Consider the following 27,485-nt stretch of genomic DNA (forward strand, 5'->3'; position numbering starts at 1 on the left):
TCCGGGTTATGGATTGCATTTAAAAAGGCCCCGTGGGAGTGCAATGGGCCCCTGTCTTGCTGCTTAGCAATAATGGTATGGGTTTAGGTTCTGCTGTGTGTACTGGTGGTTGACTGCCCCCCAGCCCAGAGTGTGCATGGAAAATTGTCTGGCAGCCTCCCTGACAGCAAGCAGTGATAGTGCCCATGAAGGGGACCTTGTTGGGCCCGCCCCTTTCACGGTTATCGCTTCTCGGCCTTTTGGCTAAGATCAAGTGTAGTATCTGTTCTTATCAGTTTAATATCTGATACGTCCCCTATCTGGGGACCATATATTAAATGGATTTTTGAGAACGGGGGCCGATTTCGAAGCTTGCTTCCGTCGCCCTATGCATTGACCCGATATGGCAGTATCTTCGGGTACAGTGCACCACCCCCTTACAGGGTTAAAAAGAAAGATTCCTACTTTCATTGCTACCTGCTTGCTGGCTAGCCAGCTAGCCAGCCCTGTGGGCCTTGCTGCTGCAGCCAAAAAACAAAAGGTGGTGCTGCTGCTGCTGCTTCTGCTGCTTCTGCTTGTGTCTGGCCGCTGTTGGAGCGTCCAGGCACAGGACTTCTGCTGCTGCTGACTAAATGGCCTCCTTAATTGGATCATTTGAGTAGCCAGCACACCTGTGCAGGTAGGGCATGACATGATAGGCAGCTGCCTTGATAGCGGGTGGGTGCTGAATGTTCCTAATTGACAAAATAAGATTAATGCTTATGAAGAAATATAAAATCTCATCCCTTCCCCAATATCGCGCCACACCCCTACCCCTTAATTCCCTGGTTGAACTTGATGGACATATGTCTTTTTTCGACCGTACTAACTATGTATCTATGTAACATAACATGGGGGGGGGGGGGGGGGGGTCTCCTGGCTGTTCACACAGGTGTGTCATTGCTGTACATTGACCATGCATTGCTTCTGTGGTATTGCAAAGGCAAAGACAAATGCTTCCAGCCATCCATTGCACTAATGGATTGGTCATCAGCTGGCTGTCTATGTCCCGCATCAATATAGACCAAAGTACAGAGGGTTAGGCTATGCTATTGTGCACCTACCTGATGCATCAGAAGGTGCGAGGCCCTTGCTAAATTCTGTGCACAGACTTTGAGATCTATACTTTAGACTGTATCTAAACCTGCTCCAACATGGACTGACATTCTGGCCTACTTTCAGCCGATGCGACTTGTCTGTCGCTGAACAGTCGCTTTTTATGTATTCAGCACCTATGTATAATGTTGTAAAAATGCTCTAGAAGCTAAAGTCGCAGAAATGTCACACATATTTGGCCTGCAACTTTCTGTGCGACAAATTCAGACAGGAAAAATCAGTATAAATCCTTAGAAAATTATCCCCCAGTGTCTCCATCTGCTGGCGGTATTGAATAAGCATTGCTGCACTGATGGGGTATGCATTAGACGAAAAAAAAGAAGAAAAAGAAGAATAATACGCCCAGAAAAGAGGCGAAAAGGAGAAAAACGTAAAAAAACGTGAAAAAAAAGTAAGAGGAAGAGAAGGGAAAAAAAGGTGGAAATGGGTTTAAAAGTGATTTCGGCGGAGAAATATATATATATATATATATATATATATATATATATATATATACGCGCACACACACACATATATATAAACGTATTCTCCGTTGAGATATTGCAGCCGCTGCTGTGTCCAGGCCCAGGAGCCTTAGCACTGTGCTGTGATGTCACTCAATACCACTGACATCACTAGGTGTAAACAACATCTCTCCTTTGCTGTGTATGTGACTATGGAGCTGTTTGGTGATGTCGTCTATTATGGCCTTCATAGAAGCAACAGGAGATTGTTGCATCCATCTAGAACCCTCAGAACTACAGTGCTATGATGTCACTCACTTCCACAGGCCTTGCAGAGTGTAAACAACAACAACCCAGCTTTGTTGTGTATGTAACCATAGGGATTTGTGATGTCACCTAGAACCTTCACAGCAGCGACAGCTTTATGAGGAGCATCAGCACTGCTCTGCCTGAGCAGAACCATCACCGCCATAGGTTGTCAAATAACCCGGATTTAACCCACACAGGTAAGTCCAATGGGGTGCAGGCATGTCCTCTATGCTTACAGCTTCCCGTGGGTGTTGGTTTGATACCGTTTGGGGACAGCCAAGGAGGCATCTGCAGGCAACAAAGGTAGGTGTGTGCTTGTGTGTGTGTTTCCTATGCAGATCCTAAGCCCAGTGTCACATGCAAGTAGGAGGAGTAAGAAGGGTTCCTGGCAAATCCGGGTTATGGATTGCATTTAAAAAGGCCCCGTGGGAGTGCAATGGGCCCCTGTCTTGCTGCTTAGCAATAATGGTATGGGTTTAGGTTCTGCTGTGTGTACTGGTGGTTGACTGCCCCCCAGCCCAGAGTGTGCATGGAAAATTGTCTGGCAGCCTCCCTGACAGCAAGCAGTGATAGTGCCCATGAAGGGGACCTTGTTGGGCCCGCCCCTTTCACGGTTATCGCTTCTCGGCCTTTTGGCTAAGATCAAGTGTAGTATCTGTTCTTATCAGTTTAATATCTGATACGTCCCCTATCTGGGGACCATATATTAAATGGATTTTTGAGAACGGGGGCCGATTTCGAAGCTTGCTTCCGTCGCCCTATGCATTGACCCGATATGGCAGTATCTTCGGGTACAGTGCACCACCCCCTTACAGGGTTAAAAAGAAAGATTCCTACTTTCATTGCTACCTGCTTGCTGGCTAGCCAGCTAGCCAGCCCTGTGGGCCTTGCTGCTGCAGCCAAAAAACAAAAGGTGGTGCTGCTGCTGCTGCTTCTGCTGCTTCTGCTTGTGTCTGGCCGCTGTTGGAGCGTCCAGGCACAGGACTTCTGCTGCTGCTGACTAAATGGCCTCCTTAATTGGATCATTTGAGTAGCCAGCACACCTGTGCAGGTAGGGCATGACATGATAGGCAGCTGCCTTGATAGCGGGTGGGTGCTGAATGTTCCTAATTGACAAAATAAGATTAATGCTTATGAAGAAATATAAAATCTCATCCCTTCCCCAATATCGCGCCACACCCCTACCCCTTAATTCCCTGGTTGAACTTGATGGACATATGTCTTTTTTCGACCGTACTAACTATGTAACTATGTAACATAACATGGGGGGGGGGGGGGGGGTCTCCTGGCTGTTCACACAGGTGTGTCATTGCTGTACATTGACCATGCATTGCTTCTGTGGTATTGCAAAGGCAAAGACAAATGCTTCCAGCCATCCATTGCACTAATGGATTGGTCATCAGCTGGCTGTCTATGTCCCGCATCAATATAGACCAAAGTACAGAGGGTTAGGCTATGCTATTGTGCACCTACCTGATGCATCAGAAGGTGCGAGGCCCTTGCTAAATTCTGTGCACAGACTTTGAGATCTATACTTTAGACTGTATCTAAACCTGCTCCAACATGGACTGACATTCTGGCCTACTTTCAGCCGATGCGACTTGTCTGTCGCTGAACAGTCGCTTTTTATGTATTCAGCACCTATGTATAATGTTGTAAAAATGCTCTAGAAGCTAAAGTCGCAGAAATGTCACACATATTTGGCCTGCAACTTTCTGTGCGACAAATTCAGACAGGAAAAATCAGTATAAATCCTTAGAAAATTATCCCCCAGTGTCTCCATCTGCTGGCGGTATTGAATAAGCATTGCTGCACTGATGGGGTATGCATTAGACGAAAAAAAAGAAGAAAAAGAAGAATAATACGCCCAGAAAAGAGGCGAAAAGGAGAAAAACGTAAAAAAACGTGAAAAAAAAAGTAAGAGGAAGAGAAGGGAAAAAAAGGTGGAAATGGGTTTAAAAGTGATTTCGGCGGAGAAATATATATATATATATATATATATATATATATATATATATATATACGCGCACACACACACATATATATAAACGTATTCTCCGTTGAGATATTGCAGCCGCTGCTGTGTCCAGGCCCAGGAGCCTTAGCACTGTGCTGTGATGTCACTCAATACCACTGACATCACTAGGTGTAAACAACATCTCTCCTTTGCTGTGTATGTGACTATGGAGCTGTTTGGTGATGTCGTCTATTATGGCCTTCATAGAAGCAACAGGAGATTGTTGCATCCATCTAGAACCCTCAGAACTACAGTGCTATGATGTCACTCACTTCCACAGGCCTTGCAGAGTGTAAACAACAACAACCCAGCTTTGTTGTGTATGTAACCATAGGGATTTGTGATGTCACCTAGAACCTTCACAGCAGCGACAGCTTTATGAGGAGCATCAGCACTGCTCTGCCTGAGCAGAACCATCACCGCCATAGGTTGTCAAATAACCCGGATTTAACCCACACAGGTAAGTCCAATGGGGTGCAGGCATGTCCTCTATGCTTACAGCTTCCCGTGGGTGTTGGTTTGATACCGTTTGGGGACAGCCAAGGAGGCATCTGCAGGCAACAAAGGTAGTTGTGTGCTTGTGTGTGTGTTTCCTATGCAGATCCTAAGCCCAGTGTCACATGCAAGTAGGAGGAGTAAGAAGGGTTCCTGGCAAATCCGGGTTATGGATTGCATTTAAAAAGGCCCCGTGGGAGTGCAATGGGCCCCTGTCTTGCTGCTTAGCAATAATGGTATGGGTTTAGGTTCTGCTGTGTGTACTGGTGGTTGACTGCCCCCCAGCCCAGAGTGTGCATGGAAAATTGTCTGGCAGCCTCCCTGACAGCAAGCAGTGATAGTGCCCATGAAGGGGACCTTGTTGGGCCCGCCCCTTTCACGGTTATCGCTTCTCGGCCTTTTGGCTAAGATCAAGTGTAGTATCTGTTCTTATCAGTTTAATATCTGATACGTCCCCTATCTGGGGACCATATATTAAATGGATTTTTGAGAACGGGGGCCGATTTCGAAGCTTGCTTCCGTCGCCCTATGCATTGACCCGATATGGCAGTATCTTCGGGTACAGTGCACCACCCCCTTACAGGGTTAAAAAGAAAGATTCCTACTTTCATTGCTACCTGCTTGCTGGCTAGCCAGCTAGCCAGCCCTGTGGGCCTTGCTGCTGCAGCCAAAAAACAAAAGGTGGTGCTGCTGCTGCTGCTTCTGCTGCTTCTGCTTGTGTCTGGCCGCTGTTGGAGCGTCCAGGCACAGGACTTCTGCTGCTGCTGACTAAATGGCCTCCTTAATTGGATCATTTGAGTAGCCAGCACACCTGTGCAGGTAGGGCATGACATGATAGGCAGCTGCCTTGATAGCGGGTGGGTGCTGAATGTTCCTAATTGACAAAATAAGATTAATGCTTATGAAGAAATATAAAATCTCATCCCTTCCCCAATATCGCGCCACACCCCTACCCCTTAATTCCCTGGTTGAACTTGATGGACATATGTCTTTTTTCGACCGTACTAACTATGTAACTATGTAACATAACATGGGGGGGGTCTCCTGGCTGTTCACACAGGTGTGTCATTGCTGTACATTGACCATGCATTGCTTCTGTGGTATTGCAAAGGCAAAGACAAATGCTTCCAGCCATCCATTGCACTAATGGATTGGTCATCAGCTGGCTGTCTATGTCCCGCATCAATATAGACCAAAGTACAGAGGGTTAGGCTATGCTATTGTGCACCTACCTGATGCATCAGAAGGTGCGAGGCCCTTGCTAAATTCTGTGCACAGACTTTGAGATCTATACTTTAGACTGTATCTAAACCTGCTCCAACATGGACTGACATTCTGGCCTACTTTCAGCCGATGCGACTTGTCTGTCGCTGAACAGTCGCTTTTTATGTATTCAGCACCTATGTATAATGTTGTAAAAATGCTCTAGAAGCTAAAGTCGCAGAAATGTCACACATATTTGGCCTGCAACTTTCTGTGCGACAAATTCAGACAGGAAAAATCAGTATAAATCCTTAGAAAATTATCCCCCAGTGTCTCCATCTGCTGGCGGTATTGAATAAGCATTGCTGCACTGATGGGGTATGCATTAGACGAAAAAAAAGAAGAAAAAGAAGAATAATACGCCCAGAAAAGAGGCGAAAAGGAGAAAAACGTAAAAAAACGTGAAAAAAAAGTAAGAGGAAGAGAAGGGAAAAAAAGGTGGAAATGGGTTTAAAAGTGATTTCGGCGGAGAAATATATATATATATATATATATATATATATATATATATATATACGCGCACACACACACATATATATAAACGTATTCTCCGTTGAGATATTGCAGCCGCTGCTGTGTCCAGGCCCAGGAGCCTTAGCACTGTGCTGTGATGTCACTCAATACCACTGACATCACTAGGTGTAAACAACATCTCTCCTTTGCTGTGTATGTGACTATGGAGCTGTTTGGTGATGTCGTCTATTATGGCCTTCATAGAAGCAACAGGAGATTGTTGCATCCATCTAGAACCCTCAGAACTACAGTGCTATGATGTCACTCACTTCCACAGGCCTTGCAGAGTGTAAACAACAACAACCCAGCTTTGTTGTGTATGTAACCATAGGGATTTGTGATGTCACCTAGAACCTTCACAGCAGCGACAGCTTTATGAGGAGCATCAGCACTGCTCTGCCTGAGCAGAACCATCACCGCCATAGGTTGTCAAATAACCCGGATTTAACCCACACAGGTAAGTCCAATGGGGTGCAGGCATGTCCTCTATGCTTACAGCTTCCCGTGGGTGTTGGTTTGATACCGTTTGGGGACAGCCAAGGAGGCATCTGCAGGCAACAAAGGTAGGTGTGTGCTTGTGTGTGTGTTTCCTATGCAGATCCTAAGCCCAGTGTCACATGCAAGTAGGAGGAGTAAGAAGGGTTCCTGGCAAATCCGGGTTATGGATTGCATTTAAAAAGGCCCCGTGGGAGTGCAATGGGCCCCTGTCTTGCTGCTTAGCAATAATGGTATGGGTTTAGGTTCTGCTGTGTGTACTGGTGGTTGACTGCCCCCCAGCCCAGAGTGTGCATGGAAAATTGTCTGGCAGCCTCCCTGACAGCAAGCAGTGATAGTGCCCATGAAGGGGACCTTGTTGGGCCCGCCCCTTTCACGGTTATCGCTTCTCGGCCTTTTGGCTAAGATCAAGTGTAGTATCTGTTCTTATCAGTTTAATATCTGATACGTCCCCTATCTGGGGACCATATATTAAATGGATTTTTGAGAACGGGGGCCGATTTCGAAGCTTGCTTCCGTCGCCCTATGCATTGACCCGATATGGCAGTATCTTCGGGTACAGTGCACCACCCCCTTACAGGGTTAAAAAGAAAGATTCCTACTTTCATTGCTACCTGCTTACTGGCTAGCCAGCTAGCCAGCCCTGTGGGCCTTGCTGCTGCAGCCAAAAAACAAAAGGTGGTGCTGCTGCTGCTGCTTCTGCTGCTTCTGCTTGTGTCTGGCCGCTGTTGGAGCGTCCATGCACAGGACTTCTGCTGCTGCTGACTAAATGGCCTCCTTAATTGGATCATTTGAGTAGCCAGCACACCTGTGCAGGTAGGGCATGACATGATAGGCAGCTGCCTTGATAGCGGGTGGGTGCTGAATGTTCCTAATTGACAAAATAAGATTAATGCTTATGAAGAAATATAAAATCTCATCCCTTCCCCAATATCGCGCCACACCCCTACCCCTTAATTCCCTGGTTGAACTTGATGGACATATGTCTTTTTTCGACCGTACTAACTATGTAACTATGTAACATAACATGGGGGGGGGGGGGGTCTCCTGGCTGTTCACACAGGTGTGTCATTGCTGTACATTGACCATGCATTGCTTCTGTGGTATTGCAAAGGCAAAGACAAATGCTTCCAGCCATCCATTGCACTAATGGATTGGTCATCAGCTGGCTGTCTATGTCCCGCATCAATATAGACCAAAGTACAGAGGGTTAGGCTATGCTATTGTGCACCTACCTGATGCATCAGAAGGTGCGAGGCCCTTGCTAAATTCTGTGCACAGACTTTGAGATCTATACTTTAGACTGTATCTAAACCTGCTCCAACATGGACTGACATTCTGGCCTACTTTCAGCCGATGCGACTTGTCTGTCGCTGAACAGTCGCTTTTTATGTATTCAGCACCTATGTATAATGTTGTAAAAATGCTCTAGAAGCTAAAGTCGCAGAAATGTCACACATATTTGGCCTGCAACTTTCTGTGCGACAAATTCAGACAGGAAAAATCAGTATAAATCCTTAGAAAATTATCCCCCAGTGTCTCCATCTGCTGGCGGTATTGAATAAGCATTGCTGCACTGATGGGGTATGCATTAGACGAAAAAAAAGAAGAAAAAGAAGAATAATACGCCCAGAAAAGAGGCGAAAAGGAGAAAAACGTAAAAAAACGTGAAAAAAAAGTAAGAGGAAGAGAAGGGAAAAAAAGGTGGAAATGGGTTTAAAAGTGATTTCGGCGGAGAAATATATATATATATATATATATATATATATATATATACGCGCACACACACACATATATATAAACGTATTCTCCGTTGAGATATTGCAGCCGCTGCTGTGTCCAGGCCCAGGAGCCTTAGCACTGTGCTGTGATGTCACTCAATACCACTGACATCACTAGGTGTAAACAACATCTCTCCTTTGCTGTGTATGTGACTATGGAGCTGTTTGGTGATGTCGTCTATTATGGCCTTCATAGAAGCAACAGGAGATTGTTGCATCCATCTAGAACCCTCAGAACTACAGTGCTATGATGTCACTCACTTCCACAGGCCTTGCAGAGTGTAAACAACAACAACCCAGCTTTGTTGTGTATGTAACCATAGGGATTTGTGATGTCACCTAGAACCTTCACAGCAGCGACAGCTTTATGAGGAGCATCAGCACTGCTCTGCCTGAGCAGAACCATCACCGCCATAGGTTGTCAAATAACCCGGATTTAACCCACACAGGTAAGTCCAATGGGGTGCAGGCATGTCCTCTATGCTTACAGCTTCCCGTGGGTGTTGGTTTGATACCGTTTGGGGACAGCCAAGGAGGCATCTGCAGGCAACAAAGGTAGGTGTGTGCTTGTGTGTGTGTTTCCTATGCAGATCCTAAGCCCAGTGTCACATGCAAGTAGGAGGAGTAAGAAGGGTTCCTGGCAAATCCGGGTTATGGATTGCATTTAAAAAGGCCCCGTGGGAGTGCAATGGGCCCCTGTCTTGCTGCTTAGCAATAATGGTATGGGTTTAGGTTCTGCTGTGTGTACTGGTGGTTGACTGCCCCCCAGCCCAGAGTGTGCATGGAAAATTGTCTGGCAGCCTCCCTGACAGCAAGCAGTGATAGTGCCCATGAAGGGGACCTTGTTGGGCCCGCCCCTTTCACGGTTATCGCTTCTCGGCCTTTTGGCTAAGATCAAGTGTAGTATCTGTTCTTATCAGTTTAATATCTGATACGTCCCCTATCTGGGGACCATATATTAAATGGATTTTTGAGAACGGGGGCCGATTTCGAAGCTTGCTTCCGTCGCCCTATGCATTGACCCGATATGGCAGTATCTTCGGGTACAGTGCACCACCCCCTTACAGGGTTAAAAAGAAAGATTCCTACTTTCATTGCTACCTGCTTGCTGGCTAGCCAGCTAGCCAGCCCTGTGGGCCTTGCTGCTGCAGCCAAAAAACAAAAGGTGGTGCTGCTGCTGCTGCTTCTGCTGCTTCTGCTTGTGTCTGGCCGCTGTTGGAGCGTCCAGGCACAGGACTTCTGCTGCTGCTGACTAAATGGCCTCCTTAATTGGATCATTTGAGTAGCCAGCACACCTGTGCAGGTAGGGCATGACATGATAGGCAGCTGCCTTGATAGCGGGTGGGTGCTGAATGTTCCTAATTGACAAAATAAGATTAATGCTTATGAAGAAATATAAAATCTCATCCCTTCCCCAATATCGCGCCACACCCCTACCCCTTAATTCCCTGGTTGAACTTGATGGACATATGTCTTTTTTCGACCGTACTAACTATGTAACTATGTAACATAACATGGGGGGGGGGGGGGGGGTCTCCTGGCTGTTCACACAGGTGTGTCATTGCTGTACATTGACCATGCATTGCTTCTGTGGTATTGCAAAGGCAAAGACAAATGCTTCCAGCCATCCATTGCACTAATGGATTGGTCATCAGCTGGCTGTCTATGTCCCGCATCAATATAGACCAAAGTACAGAGGGTTAGGCTATGCTATTGTGCACCTACCTGATGCATCAGAAGGTGCGAGGCCCTTGCTAAATTCTGTGCACAGACTTTGAGATCTATACTTTAGACTGTATCTAAACCTGCTCCAACATGGACTGACATTCTGGCCTACTTTCAGCCGATGCGACTTGTCTGTCGCTGAACAGTCGCTTTTTATGTATTCAGCACCTATGTATAATGTTGTAAAAATGCTCTAGAAGCTAAAGTCGCAGAAATGTCACACATATTTGGCCTGCAACTTTCTGTGCGACAAATTCAGACAGGAAAAATCAGTATAAATCCTTAGAAAATTATCCCCCAGTGTCTCCATCTGCTGGCGGTATTGAATAAGCATTGCTGCACTGATGGGGTATGCATTAGACGAAAAAAAAGAAGAAAAAGAAGAATAATACGCCCAGAAAAGAGGCGAAAAGGAGAAAAACGTAAAAAAACGTGAAAAAAAAGTAAGAGGAAGAGAAGGGAAAAAAAGGTGGAAATGGGTTTAAAAGTGATTTCGGCGGAGAAATATATATATATATATATATATATATATATATATATATATATATACGCGCACACACACACATATATATAAACGTATTCTCCGTTGAGATATTGCAGCCGCTGCTGTGTCCAGGCCCAGGAGCCTTAGCACTGTGCTGTGATGTCACTCAATACCACTGACATCACTAGGTGTAAACAACATCTCTCCTTTGCTGTGTATGTGACTATGGAGCTGTTTGGTGATGTCGTCTATTATGGCCTTCATAGAAGCAACAGGAGATTGTTGCATCCATCTAGAACCCTCAGAACTACAGTGCTATGATGTCACTCACTTCCACAGGCCTTGCAGAGTGTAAACAACAACAACCCAGCTTTGTTGTGTATGTAACCATAGGGATTTGTGATGTCACCTAGAACCTTCACAGCAGCGACAGCTTTATGAGGAGCATCAGCACTGCTCTGCCTGAGCAGAACCATCACCGCCATAGGTTGTCAAATAACCCGGATTTAACCCACACAGGTAAGTCCAATGGGGTGCAGGCATGTCCTCTATGCTTACAGCTTCCCGTGGGTGTTGGTTTGATACCGTTTGGGGACAGCCAAGGAGGCATCTGCAGGCAACAAAGGTAGGTGTGTGCTTGTGTGTGTGTTTCCTATGCAGATCCTAAGCCCAGTGTCACATGCAAGTAGGAGGAGTAAGAAGGGTTCCTGGCAAATCCGGGTTATGGATTGCATTTAAAAAGGCCCCGTGGGAGTGCAATGGGCCCCTGTCTTGCTGCTTAGCAATAATGGTATGGGTTTAGGTTCTGCTGTGTGTACTGGTGGTTGACTGCCCCCCAGCCCAGAGTGTGCATGGAAAATTGTCTGGCAGCCTCCCTGACAGCAAGCAGTGATAGTGCCCATGAAGGGGACCTTGTTGGGCCCGCCCCTTTCACGGTTATCGCTTCTCGGCCTTTTGGCTAAGATCAAGTGTAGTATCTGTTCTTATCAGTTTAATATCTGATACGTCCCCTATCTGGGGACCATATATTAAATGGATTTTTGAGAACGGGGGCCGATTTCGAAGCTTGCTTCCGTCGCCCTATGCATTGACCCGATATGGCAGTATCTTCGGGTACAGTGCACCACCCCCTTACAGGGTTAAAAAGAAAGATTCCTACTTTCATTGCTACCTGCTTGCTGGCTAGCCAGCTAGCCAGCCCTGTGGGCCTTGCTGCTGCAGCCAAAAAACAAAAGGTGGTGCTGCTGCTGCTGCTTCTGCTGCTTCTGCTTGTGTCTGGCCGCTGTTGGAGCGTCCAGGCACAGGACTTCTGCTGCTGCTGACTAAATGGCCTCCTTAATTGGATCATTTGAGTAGCCAGCACACCTGTGCAGGTAGGGCATGACATGATAGGCAGCTGCCTTGATAGCGGGTGGGTGCTGAATGTTCCTAATTGACAAAATAAGATTAATGCTTATGAAGAAATATAAAATCTCATCCCTTCCCCAATATCGCGCCACACCCCTACCCCTTAATTCCCTGGTTGAACTTGATGGACATATGTCTTTTTTCGACCGTACTAACTATGTAACTATGTAACATAACATGGGGGGGGGGGGGGGGGGTCTCCTGGCTGTTCACACAGGTGTGTCATTGCTGTACATTGACCATGCATTGCTTCTGTGGTATTGCAAAGGCAAAGACAAATGCTTCCAGCCATCCATTGCACTAATGGATTGGTCATCAGCTGGCTGTCTATGTCCCGCATCAATATAGACCAAAGTACAGAGGGTTAGGCTATGCTATTGTGCACCTACCTGATGCATCAGAAGGTGCGAGGCCCTTGCTAAATTCTGTGCACAGACTTTGAGATCTATACTTTAGACTGTATCTAAACCTGCTCCAACATGGACTGACATTCTGGCCTACTTTCAGCCGATGCGACTTGTCTGTCGCTGAACAGTCGCTTTTTATGTATTCAGCACCTATGTATAATGTTGTAAAAATGCTCTAGAAGCTAAAGTCGCAGAAATGTCACATATATTTGGCCTGCAACTTTCTGTGCGACAAATTCAGACAGGAAAAATCAGTATAAATCCTTAGAAAATTATCCCCCAGTGTCTCCATCTGCTGGCGGTATTGAATAAGCATTGCTGCACTGATGGGGTATGCATTAGACGAAAAAAAAGAAGAAAAAGAAGAATAATACGCCCAGAAAAGAGGCGAAAAGGAGAAAAACGTAAAAAAACGTGAAAAAAAAGTAAGAGGAAGAGAAGGGAAAAAAAGGTGGAAATGGGTTTAAAAGTGATTTCGGCGGAGAAATATATATATATATATATATATATATATATATATATATATATATATACGCGCACACACACACATATATATAAACGTATTCTCCGTTGAGATATTGCAGCCGCTGCTGTGTCCAGGCCCAGGAGCCTTAGCACTGTGCTGTGATGTCACTCAATACCACTGACATCACTAGGTGTAAACAACATCTCTCCTTTGCTGTGTATGTGACTATGGAGCTGTTTGGTGATGTCGTCTATTATGGCCTTCATAGAAGCAACAGGAGATTGTTGCATCCATCTAGAACCCTCAGAACTACAGTGCTATGATGTCACTCACTTCCACAGGCCTTGCAGAGTGTAAACAACAACAACCCAGCTTTGTTGTGTATGTAACCATAGGGATTTGTGATGTCACCTAGAACCTTCACAGCAGCGACAGCTTTATGAGGAGCATCAGCACTGCTCTGCCTGAGCAGAACCATCACCGCCATAGGTTGTCAAATAACCCGGATTTAACCCACACAGGTAAGTCCAATGGGGTGCAGGCATGTCCTCTATGCTTACAGCTTCCCGTGGGTGTTGGTTTGATACCGTTTGGGGACAGCCAAGGAGGCATCTGCAGGCAACAAAGGTAGGTGTGTGCTTGTGTGTGTGTTTCCTATGCAGATCCTAAGCCCAGTGTCACATGCAAGTAGGAGGAGTAAGAAGGGTTCCTGGCAAATCCGGGTTATGGATTGCATTTAAAAAGGCCCCGTGGGAGTGCAATGGGCCCCTGTCTTGCTGCTTAGCAATAATGGTATGGGTTTAGGTTCTGCTGTGTGTACTGGTGGTTGACTGCCCCCCAGCCCAGAGTGTGCATGGAAAATTGTCTGGCAGCCTCCCTGACAGCAAGCAGTGATAGTGCCCATGAAGGGGACCTTGTTGGGCCCGCCCCTTTCACGGTTATCGCTTCTCGGCCTTTTGGCTAAGATCAAGTGTAGTATCTGTTCTTATCAGTTTAATATCTGATACGTCCCCTATCTGGGGACCATATATTAAATGGATTTTTGAGAACGGGGGCCGATTTCGAAGCTTGCTTCCGTCGCCCTATGCATTGACCCGATATGGCAGTATCTTCGGGTACAGTGCACCACCCCCTTACAGGGTTAAAAAGAAAGATTCCTACTTTCATTGCTACCTGCTTGCTGGCTAGCCAGCTAGCCAGCCCTGTGGGCCTTGCTGCTGCAGCCAAAAAACAAAAGGTGGTGCTGCTGCTGCTGCTTCTGCTGCTTCTGCTTGTGTCTGGCCGCTGTTGGAGCGTCCAGGCACAGGACTTCTGCTGCTGCTGACTAAATGGCCTCCTTAATTGGATCATTTGAGTAGCCAGCACACCTGTGCAGGTAGGGCATGACATGATAGGCAGCTGCCTTGATAGCGGGTGGGTGCTGAATGTTCCTAATTGACAAAATAAGATTAATGCTTATGAAGAAATATAAAATCTCATCCCTTCCCCAATATCGCGCCACACCCCTACCCCTTAATTCCCTGGTTGAACTTGATGGACATATGTCTTTTTTCGACCGTACTAACTATGTAACTATGTAACATAACATGGGGGGGGGGGGGGGGTCTCCTGGCTGTTCACACAGGTGTGTCATTGCTGTACATTGACCATGCATTGCTTCTGTGGTATTGCAAAGGCAAAGACAAATGCTTCCAGCCATCCATTGCACTAATGGATTGGTCATCAGCTGGCTGTCTATGTCCCGCATCAATATAGACCAAAGTACAGAGGGTTAGGCTATGCTATTGTGCACCTACCTGATGCATCAGAAGGTGCGAGGCCCTTGCTAAATTCTGTGCACAGACTTTGAGATCTATACTTTAGACTGTATCTAAACCTGCTCCAACATGGACTGACATTCTGGCCTACTTTCAGCCGATGCGACTTGTCTGTCGCTGAACAGTCGCTTTTTATGTATTCAGCACCTATGTATAATGTTGTAAAAATGCTCTAGAAGCTAAAGTCGCAGAAATGTCACACATATTTGGCCTGCAACTTTCTGTGCGACAAATTCAGACAGGAAAAATCAGTATAAATCCTTAGAAAATTATCCCCCAGTGTCTCCATCTGCTGGCGGTATTGAATAAGCATTGCTGCACTGATGGGGTATGCATTAGACGAAAAAAAAGAAGAAAAAGAAGAATAATACGCCCAGAAAAGAGGCGAAAAGGAGAAAAACGTAAAAAAACGTGAAAAAAAAGTAAGAGGAAGAGAAGGGAAAAAAAGGTGGAAATGGGTTTAAAAGTGATTTCGGCGGAGAAATATATATATATATATATATATATATATATATATATATATATACGCGCACACACACACATATATATAAACGTATTCTCCGTTGAGATATTGCAGCCGCTGCTGTGTCCAGGCCCAGGAGCCTTAGCACTGTGCTGTGATGTCACTCAATACCACTGACATCACTAGGTGTAAACAACATCTCTCCTTTGCTGTGTATGTAACTATGGAGCTGTTTGGTGATGTCGTCTATTATGGCCTTCATAGAAGCAACAGGAGATTGTTGCATCCATCTAGAACCCTCAGAACTACAGTGCTATGATGTCACTCACTTCCACAGGCCTTGCAGAGTGTAAACAACAACAACCCAGCTTTGTTGTGTATGTAACCATAGGGATTTGTGATGTCACCTAGAACCTTCACAGCAGCGACAGCTTTATGAGGAGCATCAACACTGCTCTGCCTGAGCAGAACCATCACCGCCATAGGTTGTCAAATAACCCGGATTTAACCCACACAGGTAAGTCCAATGGGGTGCAGGCATGTCCTCTATGCTTACAGCTTCCCGTGGGTGTTGGTTTGATACCGTTTGGGGACAGCCAAGGAGGCATCTGCAGGCAACAAAGGTAGGTGTGTGCTTGTGTGTGTGTTTCCTATGCAGATCCTAAGCCCAGTGTCACATGCAAGTAGGAGGAGTAAGAAGGGTTCCTGGCAAATCCGGGTTATGGATTGCATTTAAAAAGGCCCCGTGGGAGTGCAATGGGCCCCTGTCTTGCTGCTTAGCAATAATGGTATGGGTTTAGGTTCTGCTGTGTGTACTGGTGGTTGACTGCCCCCCAGCCCAGAGTGTGCATGGAAAATTGTCTGGCAGCCTCCCTGACAGCAAGCAGTGATAGTGCCCATGAAGGGGACCTTGTTGGGCCCGCCCCTTTCACGGTTATCGCTTCTCGGCCTTTTGGCTAAGATCAAGTGTAGTATCTGTTCTTATCAGTTTAATATCTGATACGTCCCCTATCTGGGGACCATATATTAAATGGATTTTTGAGAACGGGGGCCGATTTCGAAGCTTGCTTCCGTCGCCCTATGCATTGACCCGATATGGCAGTATCTTCGGGTACAGTGCACCACCCCCTTACAGGGTTAAAAAGAAAGATTCCTACTTTCATTGCTACCTGCTTGCTGGCTAGCCAGCTAGCCAGCCCTGTGGGCCTTGCTGCTGCAGCCAAAAAACAAAAGGTGGTGCTGCTGCTGCTGCTTCTGCTGCTTCTGCTTGTGTCTGGCCGCTGTTGGAGCGTCCAGGCACAGGACTTCTGCTGCTGCTGACTAAATGGCCTCCTTAATTGGATCATTTGAGTAGCCAGCACACCTGTGCAGGTAGGGCATGACATGATAGGCAGCTGCCTTGATAGCGGGTGGGTGCTGAATGTTCCTAATTGACAAAATAAGATTAATGCTTATGAAGAAATATAAAATCTCATCCCTTCCCCAATATCGCGCCACACCCCTACCCCTTAATTCCCTGGTTGAACTTGATGGACATATGTCTTTTTTCGACCGTACTAACTATGTAACTATGTAACATAACATGGGGGGGGGGGGGGGGGGGGGTCTCCTGGCTGTTCACACAGGTGTGTCATTGCTGTACATTGACCATGCATTGCTTCTGTGGTATTGCAAAGGCAAAGACAAATGCTTCCAGCCATCCATTGCACTAATGGATTGGTCATCAGCTGGCTGTCTATGTCCCGCATCAATATAGACCAAAGTACAGAGGGTTAGGCTATGCTATTGTGCACCTACCTGATGCATCAGAAGGTGCGAGGCCCTTGCTAAATTCTGTGCACAGACTTTGAGATCTATACTTTAGACTGTATCTAAACCTGCTCCAACATGGACTGACATTCTGGCCTACTTTCAGCCGATGCGACTTGTCTGTCGCTGAACAGTCGCTTTTTATGTATTCAGCACCTATGTATAATGTTGTAAAAATGCTCTAGAAGCTAAAGTCGCAGAAATGTCACACATATTTGGCCTGCAACATTCTGTGCGACAAATTCAGACAGGAAAAATCAGTATAAATCCTTAGAAAATTATCCCCCAGTGTCTCCATCTGCTGGCGGTATTGAATAAGCATTGCTGCACTGATGGGGTATGCATTAGACGAAAAAAAAGAAGAAAAAGAAGAATAATACGCCCAGAAAAGAGGCGAAAAGGAGAAAAACGTAAAAAAACGTGAAAAAAAAGTAAGAGGAAGAGAAGGGAAAAAAAGGTGGAAATGGGTTTAAAAGTGATTTCGGCGGAGAAATATATATATATATATATATATATATATATATATATATATATACGCGCACACACACACATATATATAAACGTATTCTCCGTTGAGATATTGCAGCCGCTGCTGTGTCCAGGCCCAGGAGCCTTAGCACTGTGCTGTGATGTCACTCAATACCACTGACATCACTAGGTGTAAACAACATCTCTCCTTTGCTGTGTATGTGACTATGGAGCTGTTTGGTGATGTCGTCTATTATGGCCTTCATAGAAGCAACAGGAGATTGTTGCATCCATCTAGAACCCTCAGAACTACAGTGCTATGATGTCACTCACTTCCACAGGCCTTGCAGAGTGTAAACAACAACAACCCAGCTTTGTTGTGTATGTAACCATAGGGATTTGTGATGTCACCTAGAACCTTCACAGCAGCGACAGCTTTATGAGGAGCATCAACACTGCTCTGCCTGAGCAGAACCATCACCGCCATAGGTTGTCAAATAACCCGGATTTAACCCACACAGGTAAGTCCAATGGGGTGCAGGCATGTCCTCTATGCTTACAGCTTCCCGTGGGTGTTGGTTTGATACCGTTTGGGGACAGCCAAGGAGGCATCTGCAGGCAACAAAGGTAGGTGTGTGCTTGTGTGTGTGTTTCCTATGCAGATCCTAAGCCCAGTGTCACATGCAAGTAGGAGGAGTAAGAAGGGTTCCTGGCAAATCCGGGTTATGGATTGCATTTAAAAAGGCCCCGTGGGAGTGCAATGGGCCCCTGTCTTGCTGCTTAGCAATAATGGTATGGGTTTAGGTTCTGCTGTGTGTACTGGTGGTTGACTGCCCCCCAGCCCAGAGTGTGCATGGAAAATTGTCTGGCAGCCTCCCTGACAGCAAGCAGTGATAGTGCCCATGAAGGGGACCTTGTTGGGCCCGCCCCTTTCACGGTTATCGCTTCTCGGCCTTTTGGCTAAGATCAAGTGTAGTATCTGTTCTTATCAGTTTAATATCTGATACGTCCCCTATCTGGGGACCATATATTAAATGGATTTTTGAGAACGGGGGCCGATTTCGAAGCTTGCTTCCGTCGCCCTATGCATTGACCCGATATGGCAGTATCTTCGGGTACAGTGCACCACCCCCTTACAGGGTTAAAAAGAAAGATTCCTACTTTCATTGCTACCTGCTTGCTGGCTAGCCAGCTAGCCAGCCCTGTGGGCCTTGCTGCTGCTGCAGCCAAAAAACAAAAGGTGGTGCTGCTGCTGCTGCTTCTGCTGCTTCTGCTTGTGTCTGGCCGCTGTTGGAGCGTCCAGGCACAGGACTTCTGCTGCTGCTGACTAAATGGCCTCCTTAATTGGATCATTTGAGTAGCCAGCACACCTGTGCAGGTAGGGCATGACATGATAGGCAGCTGCCTTGATAGCGGGTGGGTGCTGAATGTTCCTAATTGACAAAATAAGATTAATGCTTATGAAGAAATATAAAATCTCATCCCTTCCCCAATATCGCGCCACACCCCTACCCCTTAATTCCCTGGTTGAACTTGATGGACATATGTCTTTTTTCGACCGTACTAACTATGTAACTATGTAACATAACATGGGGGGGGGGGGGGTCTCCTGGCTGTTCACACAGGTGTGTCATTGCTGTACATTGACCATGCATTGCTTCTGTGGTATTGCAAAGGCAAAGACAAATGCTTCCAGCCATCCATTGCACTAATGGATTGGTCATCAGCTGGCTGTCTATGTCCCGCATCAATATAGACCAAAGTACAGAGGGTTAGGCTATGCTATTGTGCACCTACCTGATGCATCAGAAGGTGCGAGGCCCTTGCTAAATTCTGTGCACAGACTTTGAGATCTATACTTTAGACTGTATCTAAACCTGCTCCAACATGGACTGACATTCTGGCCTACTTTCAGCCGATGCGACTTGTCTGTCGCTGAACAGTCGCTTTTTATGTATTCAGCACCTATGTATAATGTTGTAAAAATGCTCTAGAAGCTAAAGTCGCAGAAATGTCACACATATTTGGCCTGCAACTTTCTGTGCGACAAATTCAGACAGGAAAAATCAGTATAAATCCTTAGAAAATTATCCCCCAGTGTCTCCATCTGCTGGCGGTATTGAATAAGCATTGCTGCACTGATGGGGTATGCATTAGACGAAAAAAAAGAAGAAAAAGAAGAATAATACGCCCAGAAAAGAGGCGAAAAGGAGAAAAACGTAAAAAAACGTGAAAAAAAAGTAAGAGGAAGAGAAGGGAAAAAAAGGTGGAAATGGGTTTAAAAGTGATTTCGGCGGAGAAATATATATATATATATATATATATATATATATATATATATATACGCGCACACACACACATATATATAAACGTATTCTCCGTTGAGATATTGCAGCCGCTGCTGTGTCCAGGCCCAGGAGCCTTAGCACTGTGCTGTGATGTCACTCAATACCACTGACATCACTAGGTGTAAACAACATCTCTCCTTTGCTGTGTATGTGACTATGGAGCTGTTTGGTGATGTCGTCTATTATGGCCTTCATAGAAGCAACAGGAGATTGTTGCATCCATCTAGAACCCTCAGAACTACAGTGCTATGATGTCACTCACTTCCACAGGCCTTGCAGAGTGTAAACAACAACAACCCAGCTTTGTTGTGTATGTAACCATAGGGATTTGTGATGTCACCTAGAACCTTCACAGCAGCGACAGCTTTATGAGGAGCATCAGCACTGCTCTGCCTGAGCAGAACCATCACCGCCATAGGTTGTCAAATAACCCGGATTTAACCCACACAGGTAAGTCCAATGGGGTGCAGGCATGTCCTCTATGCTTACAGCTTCCCGTGGGTGTTGGTTTGATACCGTTTGGGGACAGCCAAGGAGGCATCTGCAGGCAACAAAGGTAGGTGTGTGCTTGTGTGTGTGTTTCCTATGCAGATCCTAAGCCCAGTGTCACATGCAAGTAGGAGGAGTAAGAAGGGTTCCTGGCAAATCCGGGTTATGGATTGCATTTAAAAAGGCCCCGTGGGAGTGCAATGGGCCCCTGTCTTGCTGCTTAGCAATAATGGTATGGGTTTAGGTTCTGCTGTGTGTACTGGTGGTTGACTGCCCCCCAGCCCAGAGTGTGCATGGAAAATTGTCTGGCAGCCTCCCTGACAGCAAGCAGTGATAGTGCCCATGAAGGGGACCTTGTTGGGCCCGCCCCTTTCACGGTTATCGCTTCTCGGCCTTTTGGCTAAGATCAAGTGTAGTATCTGTTCTTATCAGTTTAATATCTGATACGTCCCCTATCTGGGGACCATATATTAAATGGATTTTTGAGAACGGGGGCCGATTTCGAAGCTTGCTTCCGTCGCCCTATGCATTGACCCGATATGGCAGTATCTTCGGGTACAGTGCACCACCCCCTTACAGGGTTAAAAAGAAAGATTCCTACTTTCATTGCTACCTGCTTGCTGGCTAGCCAGCTAGCCAGCCCTGTGGGCCTTGCTGCTGCAGCCAAAAAACAAAAGGTGGTGCTGCTGCTGCTGCTTCTGCTGCTTCTGCTTGTGTCTGGCCGCTGTTGGAGCGTCCAGGCACAGGACTTCTGCTGCTGCTGACTAAATGGCCTCCTTAATTGGATCATTTGAGTAGCCAGCACACCTGTGCAGGTAGGGCATGACATGATAGGCAGCTGCCTTGATAGCGGGTGGGTGCTGAATGTTCCTAATTGACAAAATAAGATTAATGCTTATGAAGAAATATAAAATCTCATCCCTTCCCCAATATCGCGCCACACCCCTACCCCTTAATTCCCTGGTTGAACTTGATGGACATATGTCTTTTTTCGACCGTACTAACTATGTAACATAACATGGGGGGGGGGTCTCCTGGCTGTTCACACAGGTGTGTCATTGCTGTACATTGACCATGCATTGCTTCTGTGGTATTGCAAAGGCAAAGACAAATGCTTCCAGCCATCCATTGCACTAATGGATTGGTCATCAGCTGGCTGTCTATGTCCCGCATCAATATAGACCAAAGTACAGAGGGTTAGGCTATGCTATTGTGCACCTACCTGATGCATCAGAAGGTGCGAGGCCCTTGCTAAATTCTGTGCACAGACTTTGAGATCTATACTTTAGACTGTATCTAAACCTGCTCCAACATGGACTGACATTCTGGCCTACTTTCAGCCGATGCGACTTGTCTGTCGCTGAACAGTCGCTTTTTATGTATTCAGCACCTATGTATAATGTTGTAAAAATGCTCTAGAAGCTAAAGTCGCAGAAATGTCACACATATTTGGCCTGCAACTTTCTGTGCGACAAATTCAGACAGGAAAAATCAGTATAAATCCTTAGAAAATTATCCCCCAGTGTCTCCATCTGCTGGCGGTATTGAATAAGCATTGCTGCACTGATGGGGTATGCATTAGACGAAAAAAAAGAAGAAAAAGAAGAATAATACGCCCAGAAAAGAGGCGAAAAGGAGAAAAACGTAAAAAAACGTGAAAAAAAAGTAAGAGGAAGAGAAGGGAAAAAAAGGTGGAAATGGGTTTAAAAGTGATTTCGGCGGAGAAATATATATATATATATATATATATATATATATATATATACGCGCACACACACACATATATATAAACGTATTCTCCGTTGAGATATTGCAGCCGCTGCTGTGTCCAGGCCCAGGAGCCTTAGCACTGTGCTGTGATGTCACTCAATACCACTGACATCACTAGGTGTAAACAACATCTCTCCTTTGCTGTGTATGTGACTATGGAGCTGTTTGGTGATGTCGTCTATTATGGCCTTCATAGAAGCAACAGGAGATTGTTGCATCCATCTAGAACCCTCAGAACTACAGTGCTATGATGTCACTCACTTCCACAGGCCTTGCAGAGTGTAAACAACAACAACCCAGCTTTGTTGTGTATGTAACCATAGGGATTTGTGATGTCACCTAGAACCTTCACAGCAGCGACAGCTTTATGAGGAGCATCAGCACTGCTCTGCCTGAGCAGAACCATCACCGCCATAGGTTGTCAAATAACCCGGATTTAACCCACACAGGTAAGTCCAATGGGGTGCAGGCATGTCCTCTATGCTTACAGCTTCCCGTGGGTGTTGGTTTGATACCGTTTGGGGACAGCCAAGGAGGCATCTGCAGGCAACAAAGGTAGGTGTGTGCTTGTGTGTGTGTTTCCTATGCAGATCCTAAGCCCAGTGTCACATGCAAGTAGGAGGAGTAAGAAGGGTTCCTGGCAAATCCGGGTTATGGATTGCATTTAAAAAGGCCCCGTGGGAGTGCAATGGGCCCCTGTCTTGCTGCTTAGCAATAATGGTATGGGTTTAGGTTCTGCTGTGTGTACTGGTGGTTGACTGCCCCCCAGCCCAGAGTGTGCATGGAAAATTGTCTGGCAGCCTCCCTGACAGCAAGCAGTGATAGTGCCCATGAAGGGGACCTTGTTGGGCCCGCCCCTTTCACGGTTATCGCTTCTCGGCCTTTTGGCTAAGATCAAGTGTAGTATCTGTTCTTATCAGTTTAATATCTGATACGTCCCCTATCTGGGGACCATATATTAAATGGATTTTTGAGAACGGGGGCCGATTTCGAAGCTTGCTTCCGTCGCCCTATGCATTGACCCGATATGGCAGTATCTTCGGGTACAGTGCACCACCCCCTTACAGGGTTAAAAAGAAAGATTCCTACTTTCATTGCTACCTGCTTGCTGGCTAGCCAGCTAGCCAGCCCTGTGGGCCTTGCTGCTGCAGCCAAAAAACAAAAGGTGGTGCTGCTGCTGCTGCTTCTGCTGCTTCTGCTTGTGTCTGGCCGCTGTTGGAGCGTCCAGGCACAGGACTTCTGCTGCTGCTGACTAAATGGCCTCCTTAATTGGATCATTTGAGTAGCCAGCACACCTGTGCAGGTAGGGCATGACATGATAGGCAGCTGCCTTGATAGCGGGTGGGTGCTGAATGTTCCTAATTGACAAAATAAGATTAATGCTTATGAAGAAATATAAAATCTCATCCCTTCCCCAATATCGCGCCACACCCCTACCCCTTAATTCCCTGGTTGAACTTGATGGACATATGTCTTTTTTCGACCGTACTAACTATGTAACTATGTAACATAACATGGGGGGGGGGGGGGGGGGTCTCCTGGCTGTTCACACAGGTGTGTCATTGCTGTACATTGACCATGCATTGCTTCTGTGGTATTGCAAAGGCAAAGACAAATGCTTCCAGCCATCCATTGCACTAATGGATTGGTCATCAGCTGGCTGTCTATGTCCCGCATCAATATAGACCAAAGTACAGAGGGTTAGGCTATGCTATTGTGCACCTACCTGATGCATCAGAAGGTGCGAGGCCCTTGCTAAATTCTGTGCACAGACTTTGAGATCTATACTTTAGACTGTATCTAAACCTGCTCCAACATGGACTGACATTCTGGCCTACTTTCAGCCGATGCGACTTGTCTGTCGCTGAACAGTCGCTTTTTATGTATTCAGCACCTATGTATAATGTTGTAAAAATGCTCTAGAAGCTAAAGTCGCAGAAATGTCACACATATTTGGCCTGCAACTTTCTGTGCGACAAATTCAGACAGGAAAAATCAGTATAAATCCTTAGAAAATTATCCCCCAGTGTCTCCATCTGCTGGCGGTATTGAATAAGCATTGCTGCACTGATGGGGTATGCATTAGACGAAAAAAAAGAAGAAAAAGAAGAATAATACGCCCAGAAAAGAGGCGAAAAGGAGAAAAACGTAAAAAAACGTGAAAAAAAAGTAAGAGGAAGAGAAGGGAAAAAAAGGTGGAAATGGGTTTAAAAGTGATTTCGGCGGAGAAATATATATATATATATATATATATATATATATATATATATATATATATATATATATACGCGCACACACACACATATATATAAACGTATTCTCCGTTGAGATATTGCAGCCGCTGCTGTGTCCAGGCCCAGGAGCCTTAGCACTGTGCTGTGATGTCACTCAATACCACTGACATCACTAGGTGTAAACAACATCTCTCCTTTGCTGTGTATGTGACTATGGAGCTGTTTGGTGATGTCGTCTATTATGGCCTTCATAGAAGCAACAGGAGATTGTTGCATCCATCTAGAACCCTCAGAACTACAGTGCTATGATGTCACTCACTTCCACAGGCCTTGCAGAGTGTAAACAACAACAACCCAGCTTTGTTGTGTATGTAACCATAGGGATTTGTGATGTCACCTAGAACCTTCACAGCAGCGACAGCTTTATGAGGAGCATCAGCACTGCTCTGCCTGAGCAGAACCATCACCGCCATAGGTTGTCAAATAACCCGGATTTAACCCACACAGGTAAGTCCAATGGGGTGCAGGCATGTCCTCTATGCTTACAGCTTCCCGTGGGTGTTGGTTTGATACCGTTTGGGGACAGCCAAGGAGGCATCTGCAGGCAACAAAGGTAGGTGTGTGCTTGTGTGTGTGTTTCCTATGCAGATCCTAAGCCCAGTGTCACATGCAAGTAGGAGGAGTAAGAAGGGTTCCTGGCAAATCCGGGTTATGGATTGCATTTAAAAAGGCCCCGTGGGAGTGCACAATGGGCCCCTGTCTTGCTGCTTAGCAATAATGGTATGGGTTTAGGTTCTGCTGTGTGTACTGGTGGTTGACTGCCCCCCAGCCCAGAGTGTGCATGGAAAATTGTCTGGCAGCCTCCCTGACAGCAAGCAGTGATAGTGCCCATGAAGGGGACCTTGTTGGGCCCGCCCCTTTCACGGTTATCGCTTCTCGGCCTTTTGGCTAAGATCAAGTGTAGTATCTGCATTTGGTCTGGTCGGAAGGTGTCTGTGGTACCCCGCTTCTCGGCCTTGGGGGATTGTCTCTCCTTACGGAGGGACTTCACCCCCTTGCTGCTATTGGGGAGCGGGCTTAGTCCACAGACAACGGGTTGCGATCCCCCTGTCTCTGGGACCTTGTGTCTCAGAAGGCATTTTCAGTACGTTGAGCGTTACCTGTAGCTTCGGAAGCACCTAGGGTACCCCCGACCTCTGCCTTGGGTAAGGGTTCCGCTTTTATAGCGGGATTCCGAGCCCCTGCTGCTATTGGGGAAGGGGCTTAGTCCCTGGGTGTGGAAGATGCCGTTCTCCTGGGCTTTCCCCTCTGGGGAAATGTCGATGCGAAATACCATCCGCATAGAGGTGTCGGAGAGCCATCGTCAGTTGAAGAACCTCCGCTTCATTGCGGAGGTGATTCTTCTTGACTACTTCCGCCTCAATAGGGAGGACATCCTGTGTCTAAATGACCAGGAAAGCCGTGGCCTGTATACCGTCACCTTCACGGCCACGGCGTGTTGCGATAACATCTATGCAACCTTGTCTGGTGCGGACCAGAGGGACGATCGACTCGACGGTCTTTCGTTCCAGTTCCTCTATGGTGAGGAACATATACCGTTGGTGGTGGCTATGCACAGCCCTCATGTGACCACGGAGGATATAGCCACTTTTCTTCGACGATACTGCGAAGAGGTGCGATTCGCAAACAAAATCTTGAACTCCGTGCGGTTCTGGAACGGCAAGAGGAAGTTCTGGGTCAAGCTCCGTAAGGATCCCGGTGGTATTGGGGGTCTTTGCCATCCGCCCCCAAATTTTGCCATCGGGAGAGTTCGGGGCTTCCTGTTCTATCCTCAAATGCCTATGTATTGCCGAAATTGCTTGAGGTTTGGCCACACCCAGGAGACCTGCGGCGCGGAGCGTGTGATTCGCTGCAATAGGTGTGGCCAAGAAGGTCACATAGCCTCAAGATGTAGCCATACGATAAGGTGCAACCTCTGCGGAGAGGAAAATCACGATTTTAATTCCTGTCCCCATAAAGCAAAAACTACGATGGGTGGGTCAAGGCTGGGCCCACCCAAAGAGGGGACAGGACAAAAGACGTCCTTTTTTAAGATGCCCAAACCCCAGATGGCAGGTACTGATGGGTCCAGGCCCAAGACCTCTGGTGCTCCATCGGGGGGCCCACCGGTGGTAGTGCTAGGGGGAGGCCATGGGGATTCCACGAAGCCCGGGCGGGTGATCGAGTTTACTGCCCGGGAAATTGAAAGACGTCGATCGACTTCCTACCTGGCTCAAGAGCCCGCCAAAACTTCTGAAGGGGGCTCACCTGTGGCGGGTGGCAGCCGACGGGCCTCGGTGGGGGCAGAGGTGGACCCAAAATTGCAGCATAAGCCAGGTACTGGCTTGGCCCAGGGTCGCCCTGCTCCGGACGAAGAGGCCCCGGTGAAAGCCCGCCGGAAGGGGAGCCAGGTGGCCAGGTCTGAGCCCGGTCCTGTTACTCCGCCTATACAGGACAGGGCCAAGAAGACAAGTGGCGCCAAACCAGGGTTTGCTGCCCCGCCAGCAGTGGACCCGGTGGGTAAAACTGGCCATCGTCGATCGATGGGGAAGTTGGAGCAACAGTCCTCAGCAACGCTTGCTGGGGAACAAGCGATGAAAACTTCCCAAGGTAGCGGCAAAGGTTCCGGAAAAGAGGCCTCAGAGGCCCCTGTGCAGCAGTTCCAGTCGTCAAAAGATGAAAGAAGACGCAGATCCATCAGCCGGGGGCCAGAGATTACATCGAGTGAGAGCAACACAGAGGATATGGACAGCAGTGTGACATTTAAAAGACAAAGAGAAGAAGAAGAGGAAGACATTCAAAGGAAAGCGGCGTGCCGTAGTTCGGACGAGAGCGAGCTCAGGGTCGGGGCATCATCGATCTCAAGCTCCGACCCTCAGAACATCAAGGAGCTGATGACCCCGCAGGCGGGGGATGACGGTACGCAGCTTATTATTGACTTTGATTCTCCAAGCACGGACTCTCCATAAACTATGCCTATCCCTGTAAAAATTGCCTCACTCAATGTGAGGTCCTTAAAGAGCCCTGATCGCAGGGCTGCTTTATTTTCTTATCTAGAGACATGTGACTTTGACCTTTGCCTGCTACAAGAATGTGGAATCCCTAGTAA

At 46.8% G+C, this 27,485-nt stretch overlaps 11 non-coding genes and 1 pseudogene across 11 annotated transcripts; all 12 read left to right on the top strand.

Moving 5' to 3' along the window:
• Positions 1 to 223: 223 nt before the first annotated feature.
• Positions 224 to 414, top strand: LOC130341426 (U2 spliceosomal RNA). The gene has a single exon (XR_008881363.1). It is a non-coding gene; the product is annotated as a U2 spliceosomal RNA (small nuclear RNA).
• A 2,088-nt stretch (positions 415 to 2,502) lies between these two features.
• LOC130341438 (U2 spliceosomal RNA) lies at positions 2,503 to 2,693 on the top strand. The gene has a single exon (XR_008881374.1). It is a non-coding gene; the product is annotated as a U2 spliceosomal RNA (small nuclear RNA).
• Positions 2,694 to 4,782: 2,089 nt separating this feature from the next.
• LOC130341450 (U2 spliceosomal RNA) lies at positions 4,783 to 4,973 on the top strand. The gene has a single exon (XR_008881385.1). It is a non-coding gene; the product is annotated as a U2 spliceosomal RNA (small nuclear RNA).
• A 2,077-nt stretch (positions 4,974 to 7,050) lies between these two features.
• LOC130341462 (U2 spliceosomal RNA) lies at positions 7,051 to 7,241 on the top strand. The gene has a single exon (XR_008881396.1). It is a non-coding gene; the product is annotated as a U2 spliceosomal RNA (small nuclear RNA).
• A 2,077-nt stretch (positions 7,242 to 9,318) lies between these two features.
• On the top strand, positions 9,319 to 9,509 carry LOC130341382 (U2 spliceosomal RNA). Its single transcript, XR_008881330.1, has one exon. It is a non-coding gene; the product is annotated as a U2 spliceosomal RNA (small nuclear RNA).
• A 2,088-nt stretch (positions 9,510 to 11,597) lies between these two features.
• Positions 11,598 to 11,788, top strand: LOC130341395 (U2 spliceosomal RNA). Its single transcript, XR_008881341.1, has one exon. It is a non-coding gene; the product is annotated as a U2 spliceosomal RNA (small nuclear RNA).
• Positions 11,789 to 13,879: 2,091 nt separating this feature from the next.
• Positions 13,880 to 14,070, top strand: LOC130341407 (U2 spliceosomal RNA). Its single transcript, XR_008881352.1, has one exon. It is a non-coding gene; the product is annotated as a U2 spliceosomal RNA (small nuclear RNA).
• A 2,085-nt stretch (positions 14,071 to 16,155) lies between these two features.
• LOC130341418 (U2 spliceosomal RNA) lies at positions 16,156 to 16,346 on the top strand. Its single transcript, XR_008881356.1, has one exon. It is a non-coding gene; the product is annotated as a U2 spliceosomal RNA (small nuclear RNA).
• Positions 16,347 to 18,436: 2,090 nt separating this feature from the next.
• LOC130341420 (U2 spliceosomal RNA) lies at positions 18,437 to 18,627 on the top strand. The gene has a single exon (XR_008881357.1). It is a non-coding gene; the product is annotated as a U2 spliceosomal RNA (small nuclear RNA).
• A 2,086-nt stretch (positions 18,628 to 20,713) lies between these two features.
• On the top strand, positions 20,714 to 20,904 carry LOC130341421 (U2 spliceosomal RNA). The gene has a single exon (XR_008881358.1). It is a non-coding gene; the product is annotated as a U2 spliceosomal RNA (small nuclear RNA).
• Positions 20,905 to 22,971: 2,067 nt separating this feature from the next.
• On the top strand, positions 22,972 to 23,162 carry LOC130341422 (U2 spliceosomal RNA). Its single transcript, XR_008881359.1, has one exon. It is a non-coding gene; the product is annotated as a U2 spliceosomal RNA (small nuclear RNA).
• Positions 23,163 to 25,265: 2,103 nt separating this feature from the next.
• On the top strand, positions 25,266 to 25,483 carry LOC130341414 (U2 spliceosomal RNA; annotated as a pseudogene).
• The last annotated feature ends 2,002 nt before the right edge of the window (positions 25,484 to 27,485 follow it).

The sequence above is a fragment of the Hyla sarda genome, unplaced genomic scaffold (assembly GCF_029499605.1).
Source record: "Hyla sarda isolate aHylSar1 unplaced genomic scaffold, aHylSar1.hap1 scaffold_620, whole genome shotgun sequence".
NCBI lineage: Eukaryota > Metazoa > Chordata > Amphibia > Anura > Hylidae > Hyla > Hyla sarda.